At 36.8% G+C, this 17155-nt stretch overlaps 1 pseudogene; it reads right to left on the bottom strand.

The window, feature by feature from the left end:
* Window positions 1-15524: 15524 nt before the first annotated feature.
* LOC145662594 (serine/threonine-protein phosphatase alpha-2 isoform pseudogene) lies at window positions 15525-16936 on the bottom strand (annotated as a pseudogene).
* Window positions 16937-17155: the final 219 nt, after the last annotated feature.

The raw sequence follows: 17155 nt of genomic DNA, 5'->3' as shown, positions 1-17155 counted from the left end.
TACACAAAACAATTACTTCCAATTTTATTAATTCCAGTACCAAGTAAACAGAAATACTGGATATGAAATTCTATATTTTGGCAATAGTCTTGCAGAAAATATAAAAAAAAAAATCAATTTTTCTATTTGGAACAGGGGGACCATACACGCAAGTTGCGCCCATGAGATTTGTTTTGCGGAGGAGGGGACAGAAATTTACATTGAAAATGGCAAAATCGCACGTTTAATTATAACATAATTTTATTTTTAAGAATGCCAAATGCGAAGAACGAATGTATTCTCTTTGGTTTGAAATAATAAAATTATGGCTGAAGGTAGAAGTGAACAGAGAAATGCATGCTACCAATCAGTGGCGGAGCCAGGAGGTCTAGAACCTCCGGACATTTGCACAAGTTGTTAAAATAAGGCCCAAGGGTAGAAAGATACTGAAGAGACCTCGCGATCGAGGTCGAGGTGTCACTCTCGATACTGGCACAAACACATGGATTCAAATGGGTATGCACATGCAGGTACGCTACATTGCGACCTAGAGGTCGACTGTGAGGGTGAATCAGTGGTCGCGATTATACACAACCGAGTTTGTTTTTACATCGATGTTCAGCGGAAGCACCGCTGTGGCGCATGTTCTCTTTGGTTCTCCTTGAAGCGCTGCAAGGAATAAAGTCTTCATTTGTTCAAAATTTCGTCTACAGAGGATTCTGTATGTCTATACTCGAGAGGTTTTGCTGCACTGTTAAATGTGATTATGAAAGACATATTAATAGAACTAGTGAGGAATGTTCCAACAATATGGGATAAGAAACACAAAAACATCATAATAAACACGTTTTAAATAGAGAATGGAAGAAAATAGCAACTGAAATTTGAATGTCGGGTAAGTTATTAATATTTATTTGAGAATTACACTGTAGCTTATTAGAAAAAAAGAAGCTACTGTTAATTATATATATGCTTAAAAAGTTTCCCCAGGGTCCCCCGCAGAGTTTCAGACGCGGTCCAACACAAAAGTTTCAAATAGCAGGGGGTTAAGTAGCACATCGTTTGAAAGTTCTTAAATGAAAGAAGATGGTGCAAGTCTCAACTCCCTAGGACAATCCTGTGCAAAATGACGGCAGGTCAAAATGTAAACAAAAACTTAATTGAAAAAATCTATAGCCACTTTGAATCCAAGATGGCTGCTAAAAACCTATGTCGAAAGGATAGACATACCAAACTGCTAAAACTAGGAAAACCAAATTTGTCATGAACGTTCATCAGTACATAACGAAAAGATATGAAATGTTCAACAACGCGACATCTTAAGATCAAAATGCCACACTATGTATCGGACGCATGTTTAGCCCAAATCACTGGAGTTGGAGAAGTGAAATGTGGTATTTAAGTTTATGGTAAATAGTAGATATTCACAAAATATGAAGACGTATCATCTGTAATACAATATGGCTGCTAACGTGTATATAAATATGGTATTTCTTGGAATATTGTGACCAAACCAACAAAGTTTGACGCAGCTCGATGTATTGAAACGATTTACGTGATTTGGTGCTGCTCGCCGATCTTGTAAATGAACGTTTTTGGTATATTTGGTATTGCTTGAAATATTGTGATCAAACCAACGAATGTCATACAAATGTAAACATCACGAATACGTTACAATAGAGCCCCCAACCTGACTAGTACAGCAGGTCCTTTATGTGTGTACTACATATGATAAAATTAGAAAATTACCCGAGAATATTCAACTTTTGTTTATCAGTATGAACCGGAATTCAGAGTCTTGTTCACGTAAATGTTATCGAAATAACCGTGACGAACGTGCATTAGGAACAAAACATTTATGTGTGTTGTTACGGAAAGAAGTAATAGTTGAAGTGAATCGAAATTCAATTGTCCTTTAGTCTTCCTATTGTTTTTAAATACATAATTGAGACAAATAGAGATTTAGATTTGCAGTGTTATGAATGACATAGGTTTTAGCATGGATTCAAGGTGGCCATAGACTTTTCAATTAAGTTTGTGTCTACACTTTGATCGGCCGCCATTTTGCACAGGATTATCGTAGAGAGTCGAAACTTGCTCCACCTTCTTTCATTTAAAAACAGGTTTCACACGATGTACTACTTAACCCCCGTTGCCATTTGAAACTTTTTCAGTTGGAAACCATCTAGGACCCTGTGGGGCCCTGAGACAAGACGTTTTTACTTAAATTGTTGTACTTTGAAAACAATGCCACACGCTCTGTCCTGTTTTGACATTTGTCTCACCGTTTCCGATTTATAGTGGTGGCCATGGACTTTTCAAATAAATTTTTGTTTACATTTTGACCCGCCGCCATTTTGCATAGGGTTGTGGTAAAGAGTCGAGACTTGGTCCATCTTCTTTCATTTAACAACAGCTTTCAAACGATGTGCTACTTAACCCCCCTTGCCATTAAAAAAAAAACTTTGAGTTGAACCCCACCTCAGACTCTGCGGGGACCCTGAGACAAGACATTTTTACTTTAAATCGTTGTACTTTGAAAATAATGCCACACATGGTTTCCTGTTTTCATATTTGTCTCACCGTTTCCGATTTATAAAGGTAGTCATGGACTTTTCAATTAAGTTTTTGTTTACATTTTGACCCGCCGCCGTTTTGCACAAGGTTGTCGAAGAGAGTCAAGACCTACTCAATTTTCTTTGATTTCACAACAGCTTTCAAACGATGCACCACTTAACTCCAATTATTATTTGAAACTTTTGAGTTGAACTCCCTCTGAGAGCCTGTGGGGAACCCTGAGGCAAACTTCTTTACCCCAAAATGTGTGCCCTTGAAAATGACTGGATACGTGTTCGCAGAGATTTCCATTTGCCCAACCATTTCCCAACAAATGACAGTTCAAACTATTCTGCCTGGTAATTTTTTGTAACATTTGCATGACGAAATATGTCGTAACTCACAATATTTCACCCGGTGGTACGTATAACTTTGAGATTCGTCTAGTTATAACATATCAAATGCAAACACAATTGTGTCGTCCGGATCTCAGTGGAGCCACTTTGTGACCTTCCCTTGTCAGTAAAATAACAATACACACTATACCATTCCCATTTTACTCATATGGAAATGCTTTCTAATATATTTATAAACATGACCTATAAAATATCTAGAGTGCCTCATAAAATAATACGAAGCAAAGAGACCAATGGTTTCGAGATGTCCATTGGCACACATCGAGAGATTATATATATATATATATATATATATATATATATATATATATATATATATATATATATATATATATATATATATATATATATATACCGTTTGTGCATCTGCAACATTGAAATTCTATAAATGTATGGAAGAATTATACAGGTAGTGAAGATAAATAGGAGGAAATCAGGGCTCTTCCGCGCTGGAAACTTTTAAGAAAAAAAAATAGGAGTAGCAGTATAGTGAAGTAGAGTCTTATGTGTGTTAAGTAATTTCAAACACATTAAAGCAGACACAGACAAAGGAAATAGAAAGGTAATACAAAGGTAACCAAGAAAGTTCTGTCGCTTTTTCACCCACCACATTCGAATATCGCCTTGTTCTTCAGACGTACCTGAAAGATAAAAAATAGTCCCATTAGCATCGAAGACCTTCTGCCAACGTTCTGGAAGGCCATGGATTCCATCGTGGTAGAACTTGGTGGCCCGAGAAGCGAAGAAAGTATCAAGTACATTTTGCACCTCTACTAGGAGTCTAAACTGGCGTCCTCTAAGGTGATTGTCCTAGGAATGAAACAGGTGATAATCGGACGGTGCAATGTCCAGAAAGTATGGCAGATGCAATAATGTTTCCCATCCAAGGCGTAGAATGATGCCCCGAGTCATCCTAGCAACGTGGGGGTAAGTGTTGTCCTGTAACAGGAGAAGCCCTTTGCGATTCAGAAGTGCTGGCTCCAGAGTTTTGAGTTTTTCTTGAACATGGCTCAACTGCTGACAATACAGACCTGCATTGATACTCTGACCAGCTGGCGGCAGTTATCGATGCATGATGCCGCGAGCAGTCCACCAAACATACAAGAGGACCTTCTAGTGCAGTGCTGGTTTCGGCTGTTTTTGGACCGGTTCATGGGATGCTAACCAATGGTGACTTCGCTGTGGAGCTTCGTACAGGGCTCCCTTCTCATCACTTTCAACATTCTATCCAGAAATGGCTCCTTCCTCAGACGAGACAGCAAAGAAACATAGGTGTCTGATCATGTTGCCTTCTAGCCCGGAGTCAAATCATGTGGGACCCATCGACCCAACTTGTAGTGCTTCCCAAGTTGATGGAGATGCTGCTGAATGATTTCTCTACTCACACTGAATTGTAGTCCCAGTTCCTCACATGTGTGGCCACTGTTCGCCTCAATTGCTGTCTGAAGATATTCATTTTGAACATGTGTTGGTCTTCAGGCACGTGGTGCGTCCTCGAGTGTTTCGTCACAATCCCTACACTTGTTAAACCACCGTTGCACTGTCTGCGTAGTCACAACACTCTCACCAAAGGCCTGGTATGTCTTACGCTCCGCTGCAGCGGCGTTTGACCTCAGTTTGAACTCGTAGAGCATACACGCCCTTTTATGACGCTAAGTGGAGGTCCCATGTTCACTGTGTCCTTACGCAAGTTCACGGTGTAACTGAACTGCCGCAACTAGGAATGTTAGATATACCCACACGAACATCTGACCTTCACCTTATCACCATTCGCATTCAACTCACGATGTGAGGGCCAATTGAACACATAACTCCACAAAAGAACGACAGAACTTTCTTGGTTAGCTTTATAGCTTGCAGTGATTGTGGTGGATGACATCACCTAGGCTTGAGTGATGAAAAGTACAATTACTTAAGCAAACCTACGGTAAAATGGATCTGTGAAAAATGTAAGGAAAAGGTAGAATCTGATGAATCCATTGTTCTGAAGGAACTGGAGGGTGGAAAGAAACCAGAAGTGAATGCGAATCACAATAGTGAAGAATATAGAAAGAAAAAGGAAAAAAAGAAAACTGTCAAACACGGAACAAGAAATTAAGAAACAGAACAGGAAACACAAAGGACGTGATAGTAAAGGAGAATTAAAGAACAAAAAGAAGATTATCAGTGAAATAAGGCTAATAGAAGATTGAGAAAGAAATGAAACATTATTCTGGGAAAGAACATAAGAGAACTAGGAATACCTGTACCAATGTAGAGTAAAGTTGAAATAGAAAGTAGTATCACCGAAAACAACAAGGAAAATGAAAGAAAAATGCAAACCAAGAACCAGCAGAAAAGTGACAAATGTCCCAAACCGAGAAATACAACCCACGGAGGAAATCAATATGGAGAACCTATTGTAGGGACAAGTGTTTCAATACATGTTGAGACATTGTACACAACTCCAGAAACAATTCGAAGTTGGCACTTCGAAATTTTCCACATATCTGGATACTCAGATGAAGGGATTCTGGAAGGATTTCGAGGAGTTCTGAAGAGGTTTGAGAAGACATCAACCTCAAATTATATTAAGAGCTTGATTAATGAAATGAAGAAGAAAGCAGCTGAAAGGGATGCAAAGGTAGACTCGGTTGTATCTACCGTTGATTTGATGTTGAAAGTACAAGAAGATATGGACCGCACAATGGGGACACTAAAAAGAGGAACAAGAGAAATAACGCAATCCGCTGGATCGAACAAGTTTAAAAGGGTTCAAGAACGAAGGATAATTTAACCGGAGAGTGAGATCCCCGGAAGAATGATTTCTAGCATTATGTGTCACCCACGGAAGAATTGAAACTTGCGAACGAATTTTATTCATATCTCAGCGATTACTAGCTGATCCACCAGCTTCACGAATACAATTGTGACTACAGCTAGTGAGAGTTTTATATCCAAAGAAAGTAATTCTATTCTTACAAAGATGGTTAGTAGTCCTGGTAATACTATCCCTCAGAGCATGTACAGTACGCCATTTGATTACGACATATGACATGCGTGCAAATAAACCTGTGAAAAACGTATCGAAATTGGATTTTGCTGAAGAGGAGACCGGAAACGGAATTAGATACAGCGACCTCCGCGATTTTCCCAAGTTCAGCGAACAACATAATAGAGCAGCAAAGACGTTTCTAGATGAGCTGATTGACAACTGTTTCCCCTAACCGACAAAGTGAAGTTGATCCTAGTGCAAAGTTGCTTGAACAAAACAGTTGGGGCGCGATTCTGAAGTATCACTCATTGACTGACGCCATATGAAGATTTTGTTCAGCGTATCCATAATCAATGTCTTTCAGAAAGAAGGGAACGACCTCAGAAGCGGTAACTTCAATTCCTCAAATACGGCAAGAGTAAATAGCAAATCTTAAATTTGATTTAAACTATTCGCTGAGCAAAACAATACGTTATTGTAAAAATTATTAAAGTGTAACAGTTTCGTGAACTATCCACTTATGTAGCTTTACCAGGCTTCTCACAAGTAAACCTTACGTTTGGGTGAATCGAGTTGCTGACTGAAACACATATGAGAAAGTAGTACTAAATGTGGGCAGTATTTCAGTGAAGTTGTAGGTGCGAAGCTCCAGGGGTTTAGGAGATACAGCTACCAGAACATCACATGGAAGTACAGAATAGTCTTCATACAGTTGGAGGTAAAAGCTCTGTAAGACCTCTTGTGAGCGGTATAACCATTTTTGCTTTATCATTAACCAGCACATAATTAAATGGGAATAGAGTAATGCAATAGATGACTTCGGGCTAGAAGTTAATCAAAAATACAATGGTGGCCTTACAATGTTAGTTGTTTGATGCTATACTTTGATGGATTTATGGTAAAATTTGCTATTGATAAGGTGTCACTGTTATGCGTTTTGTTTAAAACTTTTGTCTGATTCAAAATGGCGGATTTGAACATGGCCGCCATCAAGGCAACTCTTACCATAGACCTAATATTTCTCCACCTGCTTTTTATTTAATTATTATCATTAACACAAAATTTACAAGGTGGGGTAAAGGACTAATACATATGCTGCAACAATATTTAATTTCCCTGTAACTTTTTACCAATTGCGCGTAAATCAAAATTAACGTCACCATTGTTTTTCAGATTAAATTTGCGCCTTAAATCATGTATCGCATGACCCTATTCCTATTTTAAAAAGTTAACCTTAATTCAAAATGACGGATTTCAAGATGGCCACCGTCAGGTATATTCTTACTATATGACTTCCCCCTAGTCCTAATATGTACCCATATATTTGATATTCACCTTTTGTCGTTACAAGAGGTCTTACAGAGCTTTTACCTCCAACTGTATGAAGACTATTCTGTACTTCCATGTGATGTTCTGGTAGCTGTATCTCCTAAACCCCTGGAGCTTCGCATCTACAACTTCACTGAAATACTGCCCACATTTAGTACTACTTTCTCATATGTGTCTCAGTCAGCAACTCGATTCACCCAAACGTAAGGTTTACTTGTCAGATAGGATAATAATAATAATAATATAATCATGGTCGCTTACAAGGGGACAAGGGGACAGTTTCTCTCCCCTGGATTATGATAGGATATTAAGTTTTTTGGGAATACCTCTCAAAACATATTACTACATTCATATTGTACAGTATTAAATACTATAGCCTTTGGTGTGGGAGACCCAGGTTCGATTCTAGGAGGGAACTCTTGTAGTAGGTATAAATAAATAAAACTTTTCTCACTAGGTATAAATAAATAAAATTTTTCTCACTAGGTATAAATAAATAAAACTTTTCTCACTAGGTATAAATAAATAAAACTTTTCTCACTAGGTATAAACAAATAAAACTTTTCTCACTAGGTATAAATAAATAAAACTTTTCTCACTAGGTATAAACAAATAAAACTTTTCTCACTAGGTATAAATAAATAAAACTTTTCTCACTAGGTATAAATAAATAAAACTTTTCTCACTAGGTATAAATAAATAAAACTTTTTTCTCTCTAGGTATAAATAAATAAAACTTTTTTCTCTCTAGGTATAAATAAATAAAACTTTTTTCTCTCTAGGTATAAATAAATAAAACTTTTTTCTCTCTAGGTATAAATAAATAAAACTTTTTTCTCTCTAGGTATAAATAAATAAAACTTTTTTCTCACTAGGTATAAATAAATAAAACTTTTCTCACTAGGTATAAATAAATAAAACTTTTCTCACTAGGTATAAATAAATAAAACTTTTCTCACTAGGTATAAATAAATAAAACTTGTAGATTATTTTAATATGGTATAACAATTAGGGTATCGAAATTCATTTTTTATTTTTTTTAATAATTCTCAAAATGTCTAAAATAGATAAATTGTAATCAAAATATCAATAATCGTAATGGCCTAGAGAGCGTCACAAAATAATACGAAGCAAAGAGATCAATGGTTTCGAGACATCCATTGGCATAGAAGTTATTCTTCTGGTGTATGACTCCCTAAATGAGTTAATAAACTATAAACAATACAGTTTCATGTTTGTCGTAGATTTATTCCAGACTATCTGAATCGTATTGTAGACAAATACATAATATTTATGATTATTCTTGCAATATTTGTGTTGGTTCCGAAATGATCATTATTTAACAAAAGTTTTTAATCAACATACATTTGCATTTATAATCGTATCTGGCGTCTACGGGACAACGATTGGTATTAAACATTGGATTTCATTTAATCTAATTTTGAACTACAAATTTGATATAATTTCTCCGACTAATCCTCATTAGTCCTTACTGTTTGCAAAGCGACTTCAAAGAATATGGATGGGATACTAATATCGACGGTTTTCGATTATTTGCGCGTCACCCCTTCTCATCCTGTCTTACTCCATGGAAATTGAGGACAGTATTGGGACTATCACTCTTCATCTCAACGACTCGGAAAAGTATGAATTAGACACTAATAACTATCGTTTTCGATTAATTCAGAGATGGAGTGGGTCAGTGGCTCAAGTTTTCTGAGTGGGCCAACAGCACGTGACCCACTGTGACCCACCTCCCACCATGACCCACTGCGACCCACCACCCACTGTGACCCACTTCGACCCACCACCCACCGTGACCCACTTCGACCCACCACCCACCATGATCCACTGCGACACACCGACTCAGTATGATCTACCGACCCTCTCTGCTCACTGCATTGTAGACAGTACCTTCTGAAGACTGGTAAATTTGTCTTGGTTTTACTTTTAAGACCTTCATTTCTTTTCCTTTTCCACTTGTTTCTGTCTACTTACCTGAGATAAGTATATCTAACCAAGTGAGAAAAGAACTTAAGGACTTTCGGATATTGATATTTTTAATTGTAATAATAGCAATAGCACTTACTACTTGGCTTTCGAGATCTGTGAGTTTTTAGAGGAGTTAACTACTGGAAAAAATACATTTTTGAATCACTAAAATATATAAATTATTATATAAAAAATTGAATGTAACTATGTGTGCCTGATCATCACGGTCAAATTGCAAAGTCAAAATGAAATTACGTTTGGTATATAGTTAGGCCTTAATCCAAACTGGGATATTATATTGCTTTTATTATAATGCATAATATCCTAAGGAGATAGAGAGGATCCGAATTTTTGCGAGAAAAAAATGAGTATCTCGCATACCAATGGCGTAGGAAAGGGGGGGCCAGAGGGGCCGCCCCCCCAAAGAGGTCCGACAATGTACTTTGGTACTTTGATGTTTGTAATTTTTTATATATTTTTATGTTTATATATTCTTTTGTTTGTAATTTTTCTATATGTACCTATAACAGCACTTGGGCCCTCCCAAACACACATCCTGGCTACGCTACTGTCGCAAACCGTTAAACTTACGGAGCTGAAATTCAGTGTATTAACTCTTTATTGAAATAAACAGAATGTGTCCTAGCATTTTTTTAAAATTCTCCTTTATGTGTGTGTGGGGGGGGGGGAGAAACGCTTTCTATATATGGAAAATTGGTAGTGAGTTGGTTTGTAAAAATGATCGAAAACGATCGATGTTATTTAAGGAAAAAAATCAGAAACAAAAAATACAGTGCTTGGCTTCATATATCCATTGCCTTCTACCATAATTATTGCTGAAGCTTATGTTTATTATATGGAGCGCTTGCAGCACAGGGCAATCAACCAAAAAACTTGTGACTAAAATAGGCATAAAATTTGTACTGTAAGCTTAATTACACGGAAATTTTAAGTTTGGATTGTAAGCATAATTATATGGAAAATTTTACACTTTTTTCCCTTTACGTTGCTCTACTTACCTTGATTTGGAACTTTCAAATTTCATTCTTTTTTCCACTGAAAAGTATTGATAATTCAACAAGGAAATAATTATACTATGATAATTTAATTTAAATTCATCGTAATTTGGCACATGGCAAACAGCAGTGTCTGAAGCGGAAGAAGGAGGGAAATTCCCATTCACCTCTGAACACTTTCCAGGAACCTCGTTCCCTTTCGCTTTCTAGCGGGGTAGGGAACTTAGTAATAGCATCAAACCTTCATGTGTAAAAATTAAATTTATAAACAAATAAGAAATCATCAGTTTATCAGGCTTTAATTGATAATTTATTCACAAGATTCCCTATCGAAGGCGTGGTAGATGAAGTTTCTGTTCTCCATGAGTCGACATTGCCAACTGACATGGTCGATATGGAAAAGATGTTGTATGGTGATAGAGAGATTATACGTACTTCTTGCTGAGTATTTCAAAACTGACTAAGAAAAATCGTTATCAGACTTAAGTCTAACAAGCAGATTGTCGATGAGGGGTTGCAGAAATCGGGTAGAAGTATTATCAATTTCCACGACAGAGTGCGAACTGGGATTTCCCCTTATGAATTTACAGATGACTGATATTAAAAATAGACTAAGTGCTCAAAACATTGTCTAACTTGTTATTCATCAATGTTAATGGCCCACCGCTAGACAAGCTCAAAGTACACGAGCTAGTTACTTCTTGGCTGAAGGATGGACATCATTCCGCTGCGGATGATTTACCACGAAAAAGTTACCAACAGGAAATAAACCCGATTTCAGGTTTGTTTAAAGGTGGAAAATTACGAGTTATAGAAAATGTATACTTGTATTAGTAATGGTTTATTTGTGTTATTCAACATTGTACCTATTTTTTAGTAAGTCTCTTCTATGCTTTACGTAAACTACTTTGAATAAATATTCATAATAATTGCAATTATCCATATTTGTAACTTAAATTTAACGTGGTGTTTTAGTGATTACACAAATTACAATTATCAGCATACTTTATGGAGATGCTCTCACATAGGGTACCCGAGCACCTTTATAAACTATGAAAAACTGATTTTTCAAGTTTTTTGTGAGAAAAATACTGTTTCCAAATTGTACTGTTTCCATATTGCGAATAGAAGTTTCTTTTGGAATGCGTTTAGAAATTAAACTTGCAAGAATACTCTCTTAGTACAAGTATATTTTAGGCACACACTAATTTCCCCCCACCTCGAAGTGTTTCAATTTCCTCACTGACAAACACTTTACCATTTGATATTGTAAAGGTCAGATCCAGTGTTATTGTAACAGAGTGGTGCTTGAGCGATTGACTAGAAATTCAAACTCCGATTAGTGACAATTTCACAGTCTTGTTTTATTACAAGTGTAAACTCTTTAGTCAGTTCAGAAGAGGCCGTGGATCTTGTTCAGAGTTGATGCCGATAGATTTTGGTGAGTCAGAATAGGTCACAGTGGATGAGAGTGGGTCATGGTGGGTCAGAGTGGGTCATGATGGGTGGTGGGTCAGAGTGGGTCAGCGTGGGTGGTGGGTCAGAGTGGGTCACGGTGGGTGGTGGGTCATGGTGGGTCGTGGGTCAGAGTGAGTCGTGGCGGGTGGTGGGTCAGTGGGTCGTGGGTCACGGTGGGTGGTGGGTCGTGGGTCAAGTTTTCATTGACCCACGCCAACTCTGTTAATTTTACCTGCAATCCCTTTTGCCGAAAATGTGCCAAAATCCAAGGTAGGCCACCAGGGTGCACTTATGTACGTGGAAGTCATAAAAAGTTAGTTTAGCGGTCTGGAAAGTTAGCGAACAAACGTGGTACAGTCAGCGACAAAGGTTCTTCCCGTTTGCTAAAATTTATTTTGAGAATAACGATGGTATAGCTGATATGTACAAAAAAAAAATTCTTTTTAATTTACTGAAAAGTGTACTGAAATTATTCTTCCATTCTTAAGTTATTTACGAAACTAATTTCATGAAACGAAAAGAACTTTTGTCGCTGACTGTACATTCATTTTTATTACGGAGTTTGGTTTAGCAAAGTCCTCGTAAATGTTTAAGTAGTTTGGTTTACTAAAACGCGCCCATGTATCTATCCCGTCAGTTAGCATGTCCGTCCATCCGGGAGACAAGAATTATTTGATAGATCACCAAAAACTTTGACCAAGACGTAGAGGATCAAAAGTTAAACATTCAAATTAATTAATAGAAGAAATGAACTAGGAATTATAGAAATCAACCATTTCCGTTTTTAACGTTGATCACTATAGATCAAAAATGGTAATAGATAGAAGGAGACGGTTGTCAGCAGTCAATTACAAGTCCCAGGAATATATTTCATCTTTAGTATCTTTATTAAACCAGAAAGTGATAGAAATCTATTATCATTTTATATTAATTAACTTCATGGCCTATGGAACCAGGAATTCAATGCCGCGTTCACAAAAGCTCTCTACTGACTTCTATCCTTAGCTAACTGCATCCAGTTTCTACTTTGTATTCCAATCTCTGCGAGATCCATTTTAATATTGTCCTCCCATCTGCGCATAGGTCTTCCTAATGGTCGTTTTCCGATTGGTCTTCCAGTCAAGACTTTGAAAACGTTTCTACTTTCTTCCATTCTAGCTACATGACCCGCCCACCTAAGCCTCCTAGATTTGACGACCCTAACAATGATTGGTAAACCGTATAAGTTATGTACTTCCTCGTTATAAAGTTTCCGCAATTCCTTTTGGGTCCGAATATTCGTCTAAGGACCTTGTTCTCAAATACTTTTGGTCTACGTTCTTCCCTCAGAGTAAGCGACCATGTTTCGCAACCATACAGAACAACGGGCTTGATTATCGTTTTATATGTTTTAAGCTTCAAATTGCTCGACAGAATTCGCGATGACAAGAAATTTTGAACTGAATAATACACGAATTCCCTGTTTTTAGTCGACATTTAATTTCTTCGTTTATCATTTTCTATTATCTATTACTAAATTGAGAAAATACCACGCCATAGAAACAAAATTCCCTCACGTGGTGAACACATGACACTGTTACTTTTTAATATATATAAATTGCAGTAGAGCACCTAAATAGATTAAATGTATTGAGAAAAATATTTTGAATTCCGCAATTCAGTCCTTACCAAAGCCAATGATATCCCAACTAGTAGACTTGCTCAGTAGGTCTCGATTTCAGAAACTGACAATTAGGCTTACGGAAGTGTCACCCACCGATTTGAATAAAACTTTGCATACTTGTAGAACATCGAAAAATAATCGACACGTCTTTTTTTTTTGTTTCGGCAATGGTGAAAATTTAAGGGTAGAAACCACCCTTTGAACGTTAGGGGGTGGTCTCCAAGCATAGACAGAAAACAATCATTTAATATGGAAGAAAACATACTGCCAGAGCGGTTTTAGAACAGCTGATTCAGAATCTGACGTCAAAATTCGAAAATTCAAAATGGCGGATCAAATATAGTGATTACAATTACAAAATGTTTTCTGGTTTGAAATTCTCTGCACTTAGCCAAGAACAATTACAATTGGCAGGGGTTACTATAAGGTTGCAGACCGATTTGAAATATCTTTCTACTGATTTGAAACCCCTTTATTTTAACAGAATGCTTGAATAAAGTGAGTCTCTACACTTCTCCCTATTCAAGGTACTTATGTATAGTGACTCCCCTCGCCTCTCACTATGTCAGAACTTCACATACCCTCAATTGTTATAATTATGAATTTATTGAGAAAACACAAATTAATGATATTTTGTAAAAAAAAAAAAAAAAAAAAAAGTATGTGTAGATGCGTAAACATTGTTACACCAAGCTCACCTTATTACAGCAATAATTATGGCAAATCGCAAAATGTAGCGCAATCTTCTTCCAAATAACTGTTTATGTATCACGCATATCTAATAAGATTTGCAAATCTGGGAGAAGAAAACTGAATTATGAATCAGTGATTTGAATCTAAATTATATTATTACGGAGATGTAAATTTGTTATAGTTGTAAAGGATAATATCAGTAAAATGTCTCAAAAAGTGTTTCCACGGCCTAAAGACGAACATATCAAGAAGCTGAATCCTGCCAATTGTTAGTGCCGAATGATTTCTATTTTGAGGTACTCTTTTGGTCGTAAAAAAAAAAAGTTGAAAAGTTGATTAATTGTGACTTCTCCACGAATCTAATAACAAAATGGACTTGGCATTAGATGCTGGAAGAAAAACCTCTTGAAACCATGATCTCACAAGACCTGATGTTAATTTTCCCGAATTTGATGCTTTCACAATGACATTTTCAGATTAAAAGAGGTTGTTTTTGACTGTAGGGCCAAATATTCCATTCTTTTACTGCAAAATAATTAACAACGGTGATAACAGAACACCATTTTCAGAAATTAAAGGCTTGTATGGTGTAGCTGTGAGTCATAGATTTATTCACTGTGCCACACTCCCTACTGTTTGTATCTCTGTAAACACTATAGTGAGAGGTACCGAGACTTACTTTAATCAAGCACCACAATAAAATGAGAACAGAAAGGGGTTTCAAATTGGTCTGCAACCTCCTCACAGTGATCTCTGCCAATTACAATTGTTCTTGGCTAACTGCAGAGAATTTCAAACCAAGAGACATTTTGTAATTGTAATCAGAATATTGGATCCGCCATTTTGAATTTTGTAATTTTGACATTAGATTCTGAATCAGATGTCCTAAAAAGCCCCCTGACAGTGTGTTTTCTTCCAAATTAAATGGTTGTTTTCGGTCTATGCTTAGAGACCACCCCTACGTTCAAAGGATGGTTTCCACCCTAAAATCTTCACCATTGCCGAAACAAAACAAAAAAAAAAATACGTGTCGATTATTTTTCGATGTTATACAAGTGTACAAAGTAGTCATTAAAATCGGTGAATGACACTTCCGTAAGTCTCCTTGTAAGTGCCAACTTGTGTGAACAAGAGCCCTATAAGTGGACAAGAAGCCAGAATTGGGTCCAAGCAATTAAAAGCCCTAATGAGGTTTGAGAGTTTGAGCTCAATTGTGTACAGCGTGCCCTGTGCTTTAGTGAGCCCATGCGAATCTAAGAGTGAGCGTAATTGAAATTACTGAGCGTGAACACAATTAAGGATATCGCTCCTGAGCCCGAGCAAGTGCTCCCTGTTTCAAAATGGCTATTTCTACACCAACCTACTGATGAAATTGTAAATTTGAAGCCCTGATGCTTTCAAGTAGAATTGGAAGCTTACATTGAATATTCGAAGCATCCGAATTAATTTCCAATAACATTATATTATGTACTAAATCAATTATTAAATTATACAAAATTTATATTGTTTTCTTTACATAAAAATCATCGGCACTTGAACTCCCAAAAATTCTTTGTGCTAATGTCTTTCTTACAGATACTCTTATTTTGTCTTTAGGATATAAAATCTGGAAACTACATTTCATAGATTCATCCACTGTCATCATGGCTCCAGCATTGTCGAATTCCCCGCAATAATTCGGAGCAGAAAATATTGTCACTAACCGGCGACCTGCAAAAAATTCGTAGCCATCTTGAACAACTTGGTGTGCTCTACAGATTAAACTAAAATTGTTTTTCTTGAGAAATTCTTTGACGATTCTCTTGCCAAACACGTAGGAAACTCCTCGGTCATTTTCGCCCCATCGAGCAGTTCGTTTGCAAGGATCTGACCACAGAAGATCACAGAGTAATCCTTTCAGTGGCACTGAAGACGGTCTTCTAATATGTCTGATTTGATCGATATTTTCTAGAGACGGGCTTAAACCACCGTGGCAGCAGAAAATGCTATCTCCGATTATAGCTGCTACTGGTAAGCAATTGAAAAGGTTCGTAAACTGCCTCCACAGTCCTACGGTATACTTAAGCCTGCACTCTGAGTAAAAACCATATACTTTGTTGACAGCTGCATCCTCGTGATTTCCTCTAAGTAAAAAGAAGTTTTCCGGATACATCACTTTGTAGCATAAAAGCAGAATTACTGTTTCGAGAGATTGAGGACCTCTATCAACATAATCTCCCAGAAATAAGTAGTTAGTTAAAGGTGGAAAACCTCCTATATGGAATAACGCTATTAGATCAGAGAACTGGCCATGAATATCTCCACAAATTCGCAATGGAGGAACGAGTTCGAGTAACATAGGCTGTGACATCATTATTGTTAAAGCCTCTTGAATGAGCCTCGTGATCTCATCCTCAGAAACTAATTCTGGTGGTAGAGTTTCCTGAATGTTTAATATCCTAGCAGCAATACTAGCAGCAATTGCCTTTGCATCATCAGGCATAATCAATATAGTATTACATGTTTGTTGAAGTTTTATCTTTGAAGCTGTTTCAACGTATTTTGCGTCTACCACACAAGTCTCGTCCAATTCACTTCTCTCGTCTATGCGTTCCTCCACTTCTACCTTTTCTATCTTTTGTTCTTGTATTGAATCACCTTGTTCTTCCTCGATACTTTCGTTGATTTCTGCTTCATCATCTGCTTTTCTCTCTCCTTCTTCGGCCATTTTGGTACTGATCCATTGTTCTATATTTTGCCCACGGAACCAATCTAATAAATGTTTAGAACTGGTTTACAATTTTACATGCTAGTTAGAAAAATAATAGATACTGATTTATTTTAAAATTTAAATGTTATCTTTTGTCAATTGTTATTTTTTCTCTTTCGGTTTGACAATATCCAAAGAAACAAGACAAAACTTGGCTATTGTTGATTACTATTATTGTGCTGTTATTTTAAATTACAGCACTTCCTGTCTTATTTCTGTGCCACATTTCTGCGCTTTTAGGGGGATACAAGTAATCACAGGACAATATTTGGACATACAATGTTATTCTTTGATATATAGGTACAATACAACTCGTTGAAATTTAAGAAA

This window comes from Thermobia domestica, chromosome 10 (genome assembly GCF_964235325.1).
Source record: "Thermobia domestica chromosome 10, izTheDome1.hap1.1, whole genome shotgun sequence".
NCBI lineage: Eukaryota > Metazoa > Arthropoda > Insecta > Zygentoma > Lepismatidae > Thermobia > Thermobia domestica.
Note: the sequence above shows the minus strand (reverse complement) of the source record. Positions and strands in the feature narration are given on the sequence as shown.